Below are 14941 nucleotides of genomic sequence, written 5' to 3'. Positions count from 1 at the left end.
CATCTTCTGGTGGATCTGGCTCCACGGTGTTTGGCAGAAGGACAAGACAGTCCTTGCCCGGGACTGCCCACATAGGATACCTTCAATCTGGAATGTTTTCAGGCCAGGGTGCTGAAACAGGAGGTCATCCAGTTCCATGCCTAGGTCCCATGCCACTGTCCAGTTCATTTCCATGCATGGGCTTGATGCTGCCATCTGTTTTATGGCCATGGCTGGGCCCCACACTGTGTTCTGGACAACAGGCATGCCTCTGCTCCACATGGCTTTCCAGCTGACACCCCTGCCTTTGCCCCATGCCACTGTCATGCCAGTGGGAAGGCCCAGGCCCCCTGTCACTGTATGGCTGAGGGGGCTGCCTGTTCCCTGTGTCATTGCAGTGCCAATGGTACCACTTTTAATAAGTGTCTGTGGGCTGCATGCCAGAGGTCCCTTGGGCACTGGTGTCTGTTGTGCTGCAGGTGCTACCCCTCTGCTCATGACACTTCTCCTTCTTGTCAGGTGCATTCCTTCTCGGTGCTTCCTTGGACTGCATCGCTGTCCTCTCACACCAAGGAGGCCTGCCGCTTGCCTTGCTACTTCTGGACTTCTTCCTGCCACACAAGTTGGCTGTCAGAAGGCCTAGAAGCTCAGTAAATGGTAGGCCAGATGCAGGGGGCCTGTTTTATAGGGCCTGCAGCAAAGATGTGGCAGTAGTGGCCACTGTGACCTCAGCAAGCCTCTGTGATGAAGTGGCCCACACATGACCAAAGGCGGCTGTGTTGGGAACGGCCTGGAAGATGCCCTCATGTGGAAGGAGGAGGGTTGGGGGGCTGAGGGTCCCTTTTCTGGTGCTGGCTCCCCCAGGCCATTTGGAGGAAACTAGCTATTTTATTTTATTTTATTTTATTTTATTTTATTTTATTTTATTTTATTTTATTTTATTTTATTTTATTTTATTTTATTTTATTTTATTTTATTTTATTTTATTTTATTTTATTTTCTTCTTTCATTTCATTTCACTTTATTTACTTTTTTTTTACTTCACTTCACTTCACTTCACTTCACTTCACTTCACTTCACTTCACTTCATTATTTATTTATTTATTCAGAATACTATCCAGGAGCAAACCAACATTTATAATTTAATCAGAGAGACAGATCTGGGATTAAACTGTAACATTATTTGACAGTATGGAGATTGTACCAATTCAGTTACATTTAGGTTTTTACATCAATAATATTATATTTCTACTGAAAAAGTTGGATTTCACTCCTCAATTAGATATGCCTTCTGTCTCATTAGCCTTTTTCTTGTCTCTCCCACAGAGGTAGCCAACTTGTGGAAATCATTTTGGCCATTTTGTTCAGGGTAAGGTATTATAGATTTCTGAAGGCTGCCCAAGCTTTTGGTACAGAGAAACATTGTGACAGTCAGTGGTCAGGTGTTATCTTCTACCTGTAAATTTATCCCAAATCCCACCACTGTCATCAGCACAACAGGATATATGGTTTGTGCCTTCTAACTCTAGAAGATATTTTTATGTCTGAGTCAGAATGGCTAGGTTGCACCTCTCAACATTTGTCAGACATAAAAAACTGAGAAGCCATAGAATAATTGTCCTGGCTTCATCTGAGATAGTCAATTTTCTTCATGGCTGGTATATTTTGGATTTAGGAGAAAAATAATATTGATAACACATTGATATTTTAGTTGTGAAGAGGCAGAACCAGGACAGCTGACCCAAACTGTCCAGAGGGTTATTGCACAGCATATGATCTCAAGTGAGATAATAATAACTGGGAGGATTATCCGGGGACTTAGGGAGGGTAGGGAGAATTGCTGCTCAGGGACTGGCTGGGCATCAGTCAGCAGGTGGTGAGAAACTGCATTGTGCAATATTTATTTTATGTATATATATAAATATATATTTATTATCACCATAATTGTTATTTTCCTTTCATTTTCTTTTCTATCAAACTGTAACTCAATCCACAAGTTTTTACCTTTTTTCCTTCCAATTCTCTCCCCCATTCCACTTCGAGTGGGAAGGAAGGAGCAAACAGCTTTGTGGTGCTTGGCTGCCTGTTGGATTAAACCAAAACAACAACAAATTAGGTTGTAAGAAACCACAAACTACCTGCTCAAGTCAGGGAAAACTACTTTAAATCACATTTCCCTAAGCACTGTCCAGCAGAGTTTTGGAAAATTCCAAGCAAGACTTCAGAATCTCTGGGGAAAATTGTTCCGGTGTCTGACCACCTAGCTATGCTTTTTTTTGTTTGTTTGTTTGTTTGTTTGCTTTTGTTTTGTTTGTTTTGGTGTGAGTGTGCATTTTGGTGTTTCTTGTTTTGTTTTTCTTAGAGTCAATTTAAATTTTCCTTCATTTAACTTGTGTCCACTTCTCTCATCCTTTCGCTATGCATCTTTATGAAAAATCTGGTCAGATCTTCTCTATAAACTCACTGAATAGTTGAAGACAAGGTTAAGTTGATCCCTTTGCCATCTGTTTTCTGAATTTAACAAACCCCTCTTATTCAGCCTCCTGTTGCAAAATGATGGGTTTGAGCCTTTCATGATCTGGTGACTCTCCAGTGTCTTGCTCAGTTTTATCAGTATCTTTCTGCAGATCTGGGTTCTGCACTTGGGAAGGAGTAATGCCAGCCACACATGCAGACTGAGAGGCAAAAGGCTAGAGAGTAGCTCTGTAGAAACTGATCTGGGAGTGTTGGTCAACAGTAGTCTCTCTTTGGGCTGAGAACAGCAGTAGCATTCAGGAGCAAATCACAGAATTGAGATGACTGACACCTCTAACATTTCCAAGTTTTGAAGACTATAGTTTTTATTTTATTACCCAGATTTTAATAATATGAATAATACAGGGTAGTTCTTGTAACACACTTTTCCAGCATGCCTTTATGAGTAACTCAGAAAAGACCCCCAAAAAAATGGAAGGGTGGAGTTGCTCACTTATGAGGCTTATATGAGTCTAATAACTGATTTAACACTTTTAACAATGATAATTGATAAGAATGCTTTAATATAGCTTTTTACAACATACAGTGGATAACAGTTATTTTAAAAGAGTATTACATGTAAGTCACATACAACAGGTCCATCATATTGGTGCTCTGGTTACCACTTTTATCTTTAATTTTGAATGATAATTGAATTTTAACTACTGGTCATAGTTTTCATCTTCTTAATTGCTAAAGTATTTTTAGATTATCACAACATTTGTCTTCATAAACTGCAGAATGGTCTTAAAAATATATATTTTAGTTAATAAATATAGAGATAGAAACAAGAAAGAAAATGCTGAAATTGTTATCCCTTATCAAAGAAACAACATATGCCAATAAAAATAACCCTTTAAACAAAAACTCAGATTTATTTTTTTGCTATCAGTTTATTTCAGCCTCTTGCTCAACCCAGTTACTATGAGTATTAGTCTTGTAATGCCATTGAATGGAAAAAAAAATCAGTTTTATTCATCTGGAATTGAGTATTTTCTTCCCTGAATGAGAAGTTAATCAAACAATTTGATACAAAAAAAAAAAAAAAAAAAAAAAAAAAAGTCAAGGGGAAAGGAAAGAAGAGGAAAGGTTCAATAATAACAAACATTTCAAACACAGTCCTTTTTGTTATTTTAAAAACTTGCAGTCAATACTGAACAGCAAAAGGGGATTGCATTTTTTTTTCTTTTTTGGAAGGGAGTGTGTGTGTTCAAATACTTCACAGTGTTAAACATGGATTTTCATTTCAAATTTCCTGAATTTTGTATTTTAGATTTTCACTCTTACTTTATCTGCAGGGTATAATACAAGGCATTTAGGCATTAAAGGCATTAATATTTATAAAAATACTAAATGACTGTATGGAAAGTATGATATAGGGATGGGTGGCAGTTATGGCAGGTATTTTTTACACTATAATACTATATCTAATGGACTGGGGGAAACTTACAGGAACACTAAGATAAAATTAGGGATACAATAAGATCATCTAAAATTCTTGTAATAATGACAATGAATTCATAGGAAAGCCATAGTTTATTTACAGATAAACTATCCATGCAATAATTGTGAGCATTTTATGGAAAATTAGAGTATTAAAGGAAACAGTACACATTATGAGAAGAAAAGTACTTTAGGGACTTGTCCTGAAGCCATGAGTGAATAGATTTTTAAGTTCTCACCAGTGAGAACAAATTCAAGCCTTTATGGCCAGATCTAAAGACCCCTGAACAAAATGAGAAAGTTTCCATTGACTTTGATTGACTTAGAACAAGCTGTGTTTTCCAGGAGGGGAAAAAAAAAAAAAAAAAAAAAAAAAAAGACTTTAAAAAGCATGAAGGACAAGTTAGGCATACAACTCCCACTGAATACTAATGGTGTGTATGTTGCCTCTAACTTTGGAAATGTGCCTTTAAAACAATAATCTGTCTAGCAGAAATATTGTTAAAAAAATGATAGTTACATAGTTTCCCAAACTATGTAACATGTCTTTCCCAAAGACATGTGGTCACTGTGCAAGTCAGTTGCATGTAGATATTAAATGAAAAAATAAATGTTGTTTGATTGTATGCTTGCTTGCTTTTTTATGTTAGCACAAATACTTTTAAATTCTTGAAAGCATACAGGGAGATAGATCACCTGTTTTTTTATGGGTGGGACAAGTGGTTTTAATTTTCATATACAAGTACACACATACACATATATTTGCACTATGTACAGAGTCTGTGAGATGTGTGAGCTATAGCTCTAGAATCATGTCTAAGATCTTTATCTGTGGCATTTTGCATTCAGTAAAAGTCATGGCAGCCCCTGAAACGATAACAACCTCTGCATGAAACTCATTGCATATTACCTTGGAGTCACAGAATATTACGCTGAAGATACTCACAGACATGGCAGTGTCTGTACTTCAAGCCTTAAAAGCAAACTGCTTTTTACCTGATATTTTCAAAAATTCAGTAATATTTTTTACATGCAGTTTCATTATTCCTTCTATTTTTATAGTCTTAAAAAGGTAAAGATATAAATTTAGGAAGGAAGGAAGGGAGGAAGGGAGGAAGGGAGGAAGGCAGGAAGGAAGGAAGGAAGGAAGGAAGGAAGGAAGGAAGGGACGGACACTCCTCTTTGGAAGAACCTTTACATTAATTTCCAGGTGTAAGTCTCCTAGATGCATGTCTGTATATTTTTGTGTACATACAGCGGTGTGTTTCCCATGATCCTGAAATCCAGCACCCCCTAAATATTTTTTCTCCACAATTCTAAGGTTTATTATTATTATTTTATTTCTATCCCGTATGGTTTCAAGAGATATAACCTCAAACACCTGAAGACACTGTAAACTGATGAACTGTCTCCTGCCTGAGGCAAGTGAAAACAGAACAAAACCTCTGGGAGGTAAGAATTGCCCCATTCATCTCTCATCACTCTGAACTTCCAAGACTCCTTATTTGCAAGGAAGTAGAACTTGTTACTTTTTTCCAAGGATATTCTTATTTCTAAAGGTGAGCTTGAATGATTTGAATGATTCTGCTGTGAAATTTGCCATACGTACATACAAACATAGAATGCATATATAAAATAAAAATATATCTATACAGACTTATTTCTTTCTGTGGTTTTGGTACCACATCACAGACACTTTTACTTTCTTAGTTCTTATACATAGTGGAAAAAGTATTGCTGAAAGTTAATTGGAATTTAACCTTGATGGGAAAAATAAGAATATATATTGAAAAATATCTAATCTACTAAAAACAAATAGAAAAATGAAGTTTTCATTGCGAATTTGGGAACATAGAGGTAAAAGAAACATAGTCCCTTATATTTTATCTTAATTCCCATAAAATAATGCTACTGAATATGAAACAATGAGATCACTCCACCATTTCCAGTTCTGTATGCTACATATACTTACCTTTAATTCCTATACATCTTTAAAATTCCTGCTGTCAAATATAACTATGCACCAATTTCATGCTAATTAGCATTATAATCCAAGATTTATAACTGTGTGTTGTTTTCATTAGGGTTAGGAATATAGATTAACTTCAGTGTACTAATTTGAAATTATGAAGTGTGCAGGTACCTTTTATAAAATTCATATCGACTCTTACTACAAAATCTGTACCATTTTTTTGCTATGCAACATCCCAGTGTTGAAGCTGGTTTTTCTTTGAGCACAGAGGTAGTAAGGTTCTTAAGCACAAATGTAAATTTGAGTATTTCCGTAGAATCATAAAATCATAGAATGGTTTGGGTTGGAAGGGATCTTAAAGATCACCTACTTTCAACCCCTCTCCCATGGGCAGGGACAACTTCCTCCAGATCAGGCTGCCCAAAGACCTATCCATCCTGGCCTTGAACTCTTCCAGGGACGGTGCATACACAGCTACTCTAAGCAATCTGTTCCAGTGCCTCACCACTATCATTGTGAAGAATTTCTTCTCTATATATATCCAATCTAAATCCAAATCTTTCAGTTTAAAACCATTAAAAAATACCTATCACTACATGCCCTTATAAAAAAAGTCTATATTTCTTATAAGCTCTCTTTAAGTACTGAAAGACTGCAATAAGCTTTCTCTTCTCCAGACTAAAGTCTCAGACTTTCTTCATAGGAGAGGTATTCCAGACCTCTGACAGTTTTCGTGGCCCTCCTCTGGACATGCTTCAACAGGTCCCCATCCTTCTAGTGCTGGTGGTCCCAGAGCTGAAAATACTCCAATGGGGTCTCACAAAAGCAGAGCAGGAGGGTAGAATCACCTCCCTTGGCCAGGATTCTTTTGATCCAACCTATGATATAATTGGTTTTCTGGGCTGCAAGCACTCACTGACAGCTCATGTTCAGTTTTTCATCCACCAATATGTCCAATCCTTCTCCACAGGGCTTCTCTCAATACATTCATTCACTGTCTGTGTGGATGTTTGGGATTGCGGTGACCTCGGTGCATCACTTTGCACTTGGCTTTGTTGAAAATAATGAAGCTCATGTGGACCCACTTCTCAAACCTGTTAAGGTCTCTCCGGATGGCATCCCTTCCTTCTACTGTGTCAACTGCACCTCTCACCTTGGTGTCATCCATAAACTTGCTGAGAGTGCAATTGATCCCACTATCTATGTTATAAATAAATATATTAAAGAGTACCAGTCCCAATGTGGATCCCTGAGCAATATCACTTGTCACAGATGTGCACCTGGACATTGAGTCTTTTTCCACAACCATTTGGATGCAGCCATTCAGCCAATTCCTTATCCAACAAATAGACCACTCTTCAAACCCATACCTCTCCAATTTAGAGACAAGGATGTTGTGTGGGACACTAAAAAAGGCCTTACAGGACAAGTCCAGGTAGATGACATCATTTACTTTTCTCTTGCCCATTGATGTAGTCACTCCAATAATAGAAAGCCACAAGATATTTCTAATGAAGGACATCAATTACTTTGTTTGTTTGTTTGTTTGTTTCTGATAATCTTTCCTTTGCACCATCATTTATCATTGAATGTTTCATTCTGCTTTGTTCATATCTAACTCCTTGTATCCTTAAAGCAAAAACTGGGGTTTCTTCTCCACCCTCATATATCAGAATCAGACCTGAATTACATCCAGCACTTTTTTTTTTTTTTTTCCTTAAAACCTAGCTTTCAGATTTGCATCAGGACAAATTTACCTATGAAAAGACAGATTTGCAAGACATATTCAAAAAGTATTCATATATTACTTGAAAATGTAATTCAAAATATTATGATTTTGATATGCCCCATAAAAACTGCCATATAATTAAATTTCCTTCAGGTTACGAAGAAAAACAAACAAACAAACAAAATGTTATTTTACATAAAAACATACTGAATGACTGAAGTAGAGGATGGATAGAACTCTTAAGTAATTATTTTAAGGATTAAATTTATTATTTTGCCTATTAAATATTAAATTAAATTAAATATTAAATTAATTAAAATTCATCAGTACAGCTGCAGTAACAATGTATGTAGTCCCTAGAGTATGCTGGGAAAGTTAGATATTAATAAAAGAAGACTTTTAGAATATAATCAGGGAGGAAATCAATGGCAACCAGCCTAAAACTGCTTTTCAGGACACATGAGTTTCTGGAGGTGTTTTTTTTTTGTTGTTGTTGTTGTTGTTTTTTTTTTTTTTTTTTTTTTTTTGTCACTTGTTTGTTTTGCAAAGATTTTTTAAACTGTATGAAAGTGTTCCAAGAGTTAAGATGAAGATTCACAGACCTGAAGAATTATGCAAGAATTAAAAATTAGGAAAAAAATATTGAGGAGATAAGGATGATACCAGAGCAGAAGAAGTGAGACTTTCAATATTAAAACCAAAGGTAAAGGTAATAGGAAAATATGTGACACATTTAGCTGTAATTAATTACTTACATTCTATGGAAAATATTGTTTTAAAATATTTGAATATAGCAAGTGGAATTCAGCTTCACTTTGAAGGCACCTCAATTTAGGAGTCTAGATGCAAGTGTCTACACAGTAACTTGTCTAAATTTCTACTGTCATTGTAGTCAATGGAGACTCAATTTAGGTGAATCAAGCATGCTACACACAGCATAACAGTGGTGCACCTTGGCTATGTTTGTTCTTGCACATGATCTAAGGATTTCTATCTGGTACCCATCTGCCAAACAAATATAGGTCTTCTATACCTCTACAATATCCACCAGCTCCTGAAGATGACTTAGACATCATAATATACCTGGAATGGTACTTCTTATCTGTGTGTGCACTGTTGAAAAAAGAACCACTTGAGAGCTGACTCCATGTATATATATCTACTTTATAATGAAAAGAATAGGTTTACAAATTCCCTTTACTGCTTTGACTACATAATTAAATGTCCTGGGAGTTTTGATACCTACCTCACAGAATCACAGAATGGCTGAGGTTGGAAGAGACCTCTGAAGAACATCCAGTTCAATTTCTCTGCCGAGCAGAATCACCTAAAGCACATTGTGCAGAAACAAGGCAGGTTTTGAATATCTCCAGAGAAGGAGATATTCAACCTCCACAACCTCTCTGGGCAACCTGTTCCAGTGCTCTGTCACCCTCACAGTAAAGAAATTCCCCCCTCATATTCAGGCAGAACTTCCCATGCTTCAGTTTGCGCCTATTGCCTCTTGTCCTCCCACTGGGAACTACTGAAAAGAGACTGACTCCATCCTCTTGACACCCTCCTCTCAGACATTTATACACATTGATGAGGTCTCCCCTCAGTCTTCTCTTTTCCAGGCTAAACTGGCCCAGTTCTCTCCCAGTTCTCTCAGCTTGTCCTCGTACAACAGGTGCTCCAGTCCTCTAATCATATTTGTAGCCTTCCTCTGGACTCATTCCAGTAGCTCCATGACCGTCTTGTACTGGGAAGCCCAGAACTGGACACAATACTCCAGGTGTGACCTCATAAGGGCTGAGTAGGGGGGGAGGGTCACCTCCCTTGACTTGCTGGCAACACTCCTCTGAATGCACCCCAGGATACTGTTGGCCTTCTTGGTCACAAGGGCACATTGCTGTCTCATGGTCAGCCTGATGTCCACGAGGACTCCCAGGTCTCTCTCTGCAGAGCTGCTCTCCAGCAGGTCAGCCCTGTATATATGTACAAAGTAAAATTTAGGTCTCTCAATCTGGAGTTAAATCAAAACCGACTGTTTGGATTGTGGTCCACAAAAAAAAAGGCAGAAGACAGAAACCTAAGGCTTTTGAACTCTACTGGGGGAAACAAATAAATGTGTGTTTCTAAATGATGAAGTTATTTCGGTTAGCTCTTAGATTAATTTTAATTAGGAATATGTAAGAGCAATTTTTTGACACATGTTGATTTCCCATAATGTGAACAAAATGAAAAGAAAGGAGTGATGAAGCAGGCTCTTTTTAAACATTTTTTTTTTAATCATACAAACAGTACATGATAGTTTAAGCAGACTCTTAAGGTGAAAAAGTGTAACTGCTTTTCATGTTGATAACCTGTGGAGTACATTAAAAGGAAGAACAGTGATTTCAGTGCAGTGGGTGTTCCTTGTGTAGGGCTCCAGCTGCTGTGAAAGCTTAAGCCAGAAAAACTATCCTGCAAACTGGATTGCTTGATGACAGACTGTCAGAATGTATTAAGGTTCTTAAGATAGCAAGAAATACTATGTGATAGGTAAAATTGCCTCGTGTTTCTAACTAACTGTGTCATTTTGAATGTTGTGATAGGAGATGCCTAATATCCCCGTGATGTGCTTGATTCTGAAAACTGACTTAATTGCAGTACTGACATTCTGTATCATGGGCAATCTAGTTTATTTCTCTCATTTTTGCCAGTTCTGTCTTAGCAAAAAGCTATTATAGTTTCATTCTTCTTGGATTAGCCAAACATTAGTCAAAAGTAACATATGTCTACAGTTATTTTCAGAGCTAATTAAGAGATTAGCATCACAATAGGTACCCCATTACCACCTACATCTTTTGTTTTCATTTTTTTTCAAACATTTTCTACATATCATCTCAGTTTTCCTGAATTTACTTGCATTCAGACATACTGCCAAGAACTACATATTATTACTCTTGCCCATTATATAAAATATATAATAATAGGAAAGCTGGTTCTCTTTTGAGAAAAGTTCACTTGTTTAACAAGTGTATTTTGAAATTTGTCAGGTTGAAGAGACTTCCCCAAGGGCAACTTTAATTAAGGTCAACAGAGAGGAAAAAGTAAGTAGTGAAAAGTGCTTAGCTGATACTCACAGAACTTTAAATTAAAATCAGAAATAATGATACGTTACTTTAAGGAAAGTTTCATAAGCATTTTATTACTCCATGCACTACATACATGTACTGCACCTTTCTGTACAGCAGTTTCAGAATTCTGGGTTAGTTAGATAGTTTTTTTTGTTTCTCACTGAAGTGCCTTTCCCATCTGTCAGATATATGCTTTTCCTTCTTTTGTTGTTTGGCCCCATGATTATTGCCAAAATTTTTCTAGAAAAGGAAGGTATCTCAGTCAGAAGTGTAGTCCCGCAGAGTATGACTTGAATCTAGAGTGCAATTATTTCACAATATTAGTAAATGACCTAGGGAGAAATTTGTTTAATTTAAGTTTATTGATGTTAGTTGACTTTCTGGCTCTACTGTGGATAGCTCCAACTATTTTATTTTATGAATGAATGCTGCTGCTTCTCAGCAGCATATTGCAAGACATCCTGTACCCCTTGACAACATGGCAAAGTTTGTTTCAAAGCATGTTTTAACCTTACAATCTAGATATTGTTAAGCTTACCATACAGTCAGGAAAGAGACAAGAATATACAGGAGTGGATGTGTTCTTCGAGAGTTAAGGAATTTCTGGGCATGAAGAAATATTTTTCCATCTTGGGGGAAACTAAAGGAGGCAGCCCTAAACATTAGCTTATTAAGTATTTTAAAATAAGGTAGAATGAGTTTGGACTATCTTGTCTCCATCCGATTACTAATCAGCCTCTAATCTTCAGGGGGTTCAATCAAACTCTTGTTAGAAACATTAGCTGTCCACATCAACACTGTAGATCATTTTCTGTTATCAAGCGTTTTGTTGTTGTTGTTGTTGTTGTTGCTGTTGTTTTGTTTTGATTTTGGTTGTTGTTTGCTTTTGTTTTGGTGGTTGTTGTTTGTTTTTAATATATCCAGAATCACTATAATGGCTAAACTGGCTAGCACTTTGGGCTGAGATTTACATTAGGACAGCTAAAAGCTGAATCTCACACAGTGTCTTTACATAAAATGCAGTGTCTTTACATAACGTGTCTAGACATAAAATGCCTACTAGAATTGGCGTTGTCATAATGATGATTTCCTTTTACTGAGATAAAATGGCACTATGGCCACTATAGATAGCTACTCAGCTTTACTAACCTTTAGTTACTTACCTTAGTTTACATAAAAGATTTTTCTTCCCTCATGTCCTCCCTCCTTTGATCCCTCCCTTCCTGACTTCCTTCTTTCCCTGCTTCCTCTTATAGCAATATTTTACGTGTGGTTTATAATACCTAAAAGTAATAATAATGACATGTAGACTAGTTCATCAGTAAGAAGAGATTAACCCTTTGTCGTGGTTTAACCCGGCTGGCAGCTAAACACCACGCAGCCGTTCGCTCACCCTCCCCCCTCCATCTCTGGGATGGGGGAGAGAAATGGAAAGTGAAGCCCGTGAGTTGAGATAAAGACAGTTTAATAAGACAGGAAAATAATAATAATAATAATAATAATAATAATAATAATAATAATAATACAATGGTGATAATAGTACTACTACTAATAATATGTACAAACAAGTGATGCACAATGCAATTGCTCACCACCCGCTGACCGATGCCCAGCCTAACCCCGAGCAGTCCGGCCCCCTCCCCCCGGCTAGCCACCCCTATATATTGTTTAGCATGACGTCAGATGGTATGGAATACCCCTTTGGCTAGTTTGGGTCACCTGTCCTCGGTCTGTCCCCTCCCAGCTCTTACTGCACCCCCAGCCTGCCTGTTGGCAGGACAGAGCAAAAGGCTGAGGTGTCCTTGGCTTGGTATAAGCACTGCTCTGCAACAATTAAAACATCGGGGTGTTATCAGCACTCTTCTCATCCTAAGCCAAAACACAGCATTCCACCAGCTACCAGGAAGAAAATTAATTCTGTTCTAACTGAAACCGGGACACCCTTGAATATAATGCACTTTTGGCACAGGATGAAAGCAATTAATGCAGGTAACTCAACTGCTTTCTGTAGCCATGCCCTTTCAGGGAAAACAAAACAAAACAAAACAAAAAACAATCAAAATATATGCTTTTAGGAACTATCAAACAGTGCACTCTGTAAAATGAATATTTGCTTACAATTCATAAGATTATTCTGCCTGCTCTTTTTTTTTTTTTTTAATTGTTTTTCTTTTCAGTAGTCTGGATTTCTAGAGGGGAAAAAAAAGGCTGCTTTTTCAGTTTAGTAAACAAACAGAAAGGAAAATCAATAGCTAACATTTAAGCTTCCTTTTTTTACTTGTGTTTTGTATTTTTTCATTTTTTGTCTTTTTTTTGGAAACTCTTTGTATGTGACAAGCTCTGGTATAGTGAGCCATTATCTCAATCACAAAGCAAGTATCAGTCATAATAAATCCTATGCTGTTTTCCTTTTTATTTTATTTTTATTTTTTTTAAAAAAAGCTCCAATTCTTATATGAAATATATCCCTATAAAAAATATTCTGTGTGAATGTTCAGGTGAGATTCACACCTGTATTAATTTACCACTCTATCACATGAATTCCACCTTTTTTCTTTTCCCCTTTCCTTTCCTTTCCTTTCCTTTCCTTTCCTTTCCTTTCCTTTCCTTTCCTTTCCTTTCCTTTCCTTTCCTTTCCTTTCCTTTCCTTTCCTTTCCTTTCCTTTCCTTTCCTTTCCTTTCCTTTCCTTTCCTTTCCTTTCCTTTCCTTTCCTTTCCTTTCCTTTCCTTTCTTCTTTTCAAAATGGAATTGCTTCCATAAGGAAACACTTTATTAGTTAAATGTATATATATATATATATATGTACATATGAATCAATATACCACTTTCTGGAATTTGTTTTTTTTTTGTTTATAAATTTTGTCCGTACAGATTTAATTTAATTCCAGAGTTTGTATATGAGATTCTTCCTGGTTCAAGCTGTTTTCTAAACTGAAGCTGTTACCATTGTTCACAATTTCAATGAAATCTTTGCTCCAGTAGTTTTTTGGGATGAAGAGATGAAAAAGGAGGGCACCACCAAACAATGATTGACTCCTACAGGCGCAAGAACTGATGGTACAGAAGAGTTTGTATCCAGCAGCAGTAGAAGCAGCTGCTGCCTGTTTGGGTTAAGGGACTTTTCTGCAAACATGACAGGGACAGCCTCCATTTACTGCAATTAAATGTTCCAGTCTGGCCCTAATAAAACTCACGATTCAGACCAATAGGCATATTTAAAATTCAAATACATAAAATTAGAATTAGATTGTTAATAATTTTGGAACCTCTTTCATAATTTAATGCTGTAGATCAAATGGTAACAGCCCATAGGAGTAATTACAAAAGATTGTGTTTCCGAGTTTTGAGTAAAACTACTTCAGGGAAAGCTAATGGGCTTTTGCATTCTCTTTATTTGTCTGTAGAGATTTGGCAACGCATACCTAAGACTTCCACACACAGAAACACACATCAAGCATGTTATTGCTTGATTTTCTGGAATTTTATTCAGTAGTTATACACTATTGAATGAGTCATAGAGTCATACAATCACAGAATGGTTTGGGTTGGAAGGAACCTTGAAGATTATCTAGTTCCAACCCCCCAACATAGGCAAGGATACCTTCCACTAGAGTAGGTTGCTCAAAACCCTGTCCAACCTGGCCTTGAACACTTCCAGGGATGAGGCATCCACAACTTCTCTGGGCAATCTGTTCCAGTGACTCACCATTCTCATAGTAAAGAATTTCTTCCTTATACCTAATCTAAATCTACCCTCTTTTAGTTTTAAATCATTCCTCCCTGTCCTATCACTGCACTCCCTGAAAAAGAGCATTTTTCCTGCTTTCCTCCAGTATCTAAAAGCCTCCTTTAGATACTGAAAATCTTCAATGAGGTCTCCTCATGGCTTTCTCTTCTCCAGGCTGAACAACCCTAACTCCTTCAGCCTGTCTTCACAGGAACCTTTGATTATTTTTGTGGCCCTCCTCTGGATTCATTCTAACACATCCATGTCCTTCTTGTGCTGGGAGCCTTGGAGCTGAACAGAGTATTCCAGGTAGGGTCTCATGAGAGCAGAATAGAGGGGCAGAATTGCCTCTCTCGACCCGTTGGCCATGCTTCTTTCAATGCAGCCCAGGATATGGTTGGCTTTCTGGACCGCAAGTGCACATTGCTGGCTCATGTTGAGCATTTCACCAAAACTTCCAGATCCTTCTCCTCAG

General features: G+C 37.3%; 2 long non-coding RNA genes across 2 annotated transcripts in view; one reads left to right on the top strand and one right to left on the bottom strand.

Annotated features, from left to right (window-relative positions):
- LOC311434514 overlaps window positions 1-14941 on the top strand; it is a 339184-nt gene that overhangs the window by 268380 nt on the left and 55863 nt on the right. The gene's annotated exons all lie outside the window — the stretch shown is intronic.
- On the bottom strand, window positions 8782-12021 carry LOC311434503. Its single transcript, XR_014691540.1, has 2 exons — window positions 11902-12021; window positions 8782-9604 (listed from the first exon to the last, which is right to left on the bottom strand). It is a non-coding gene; the product is annotated as an uncharacterized lncRNA (long non-coding RNA).

Source organism: Aythya ferina, assembly GCF_964211825.1.
Source record: "Aythya ferina genome assembly, chromosome: 1".
Taxonomy (NCBI): Eukaryota; Metazoa; Chordata; class Aves; order Anseriformes; family Anatidae; genus Aythya; species Aythya ferina.
Note: the sequence above shows the minus strand (reverse complement) of the source record. Positions and strands in the feature narration are given on the sequence as shown.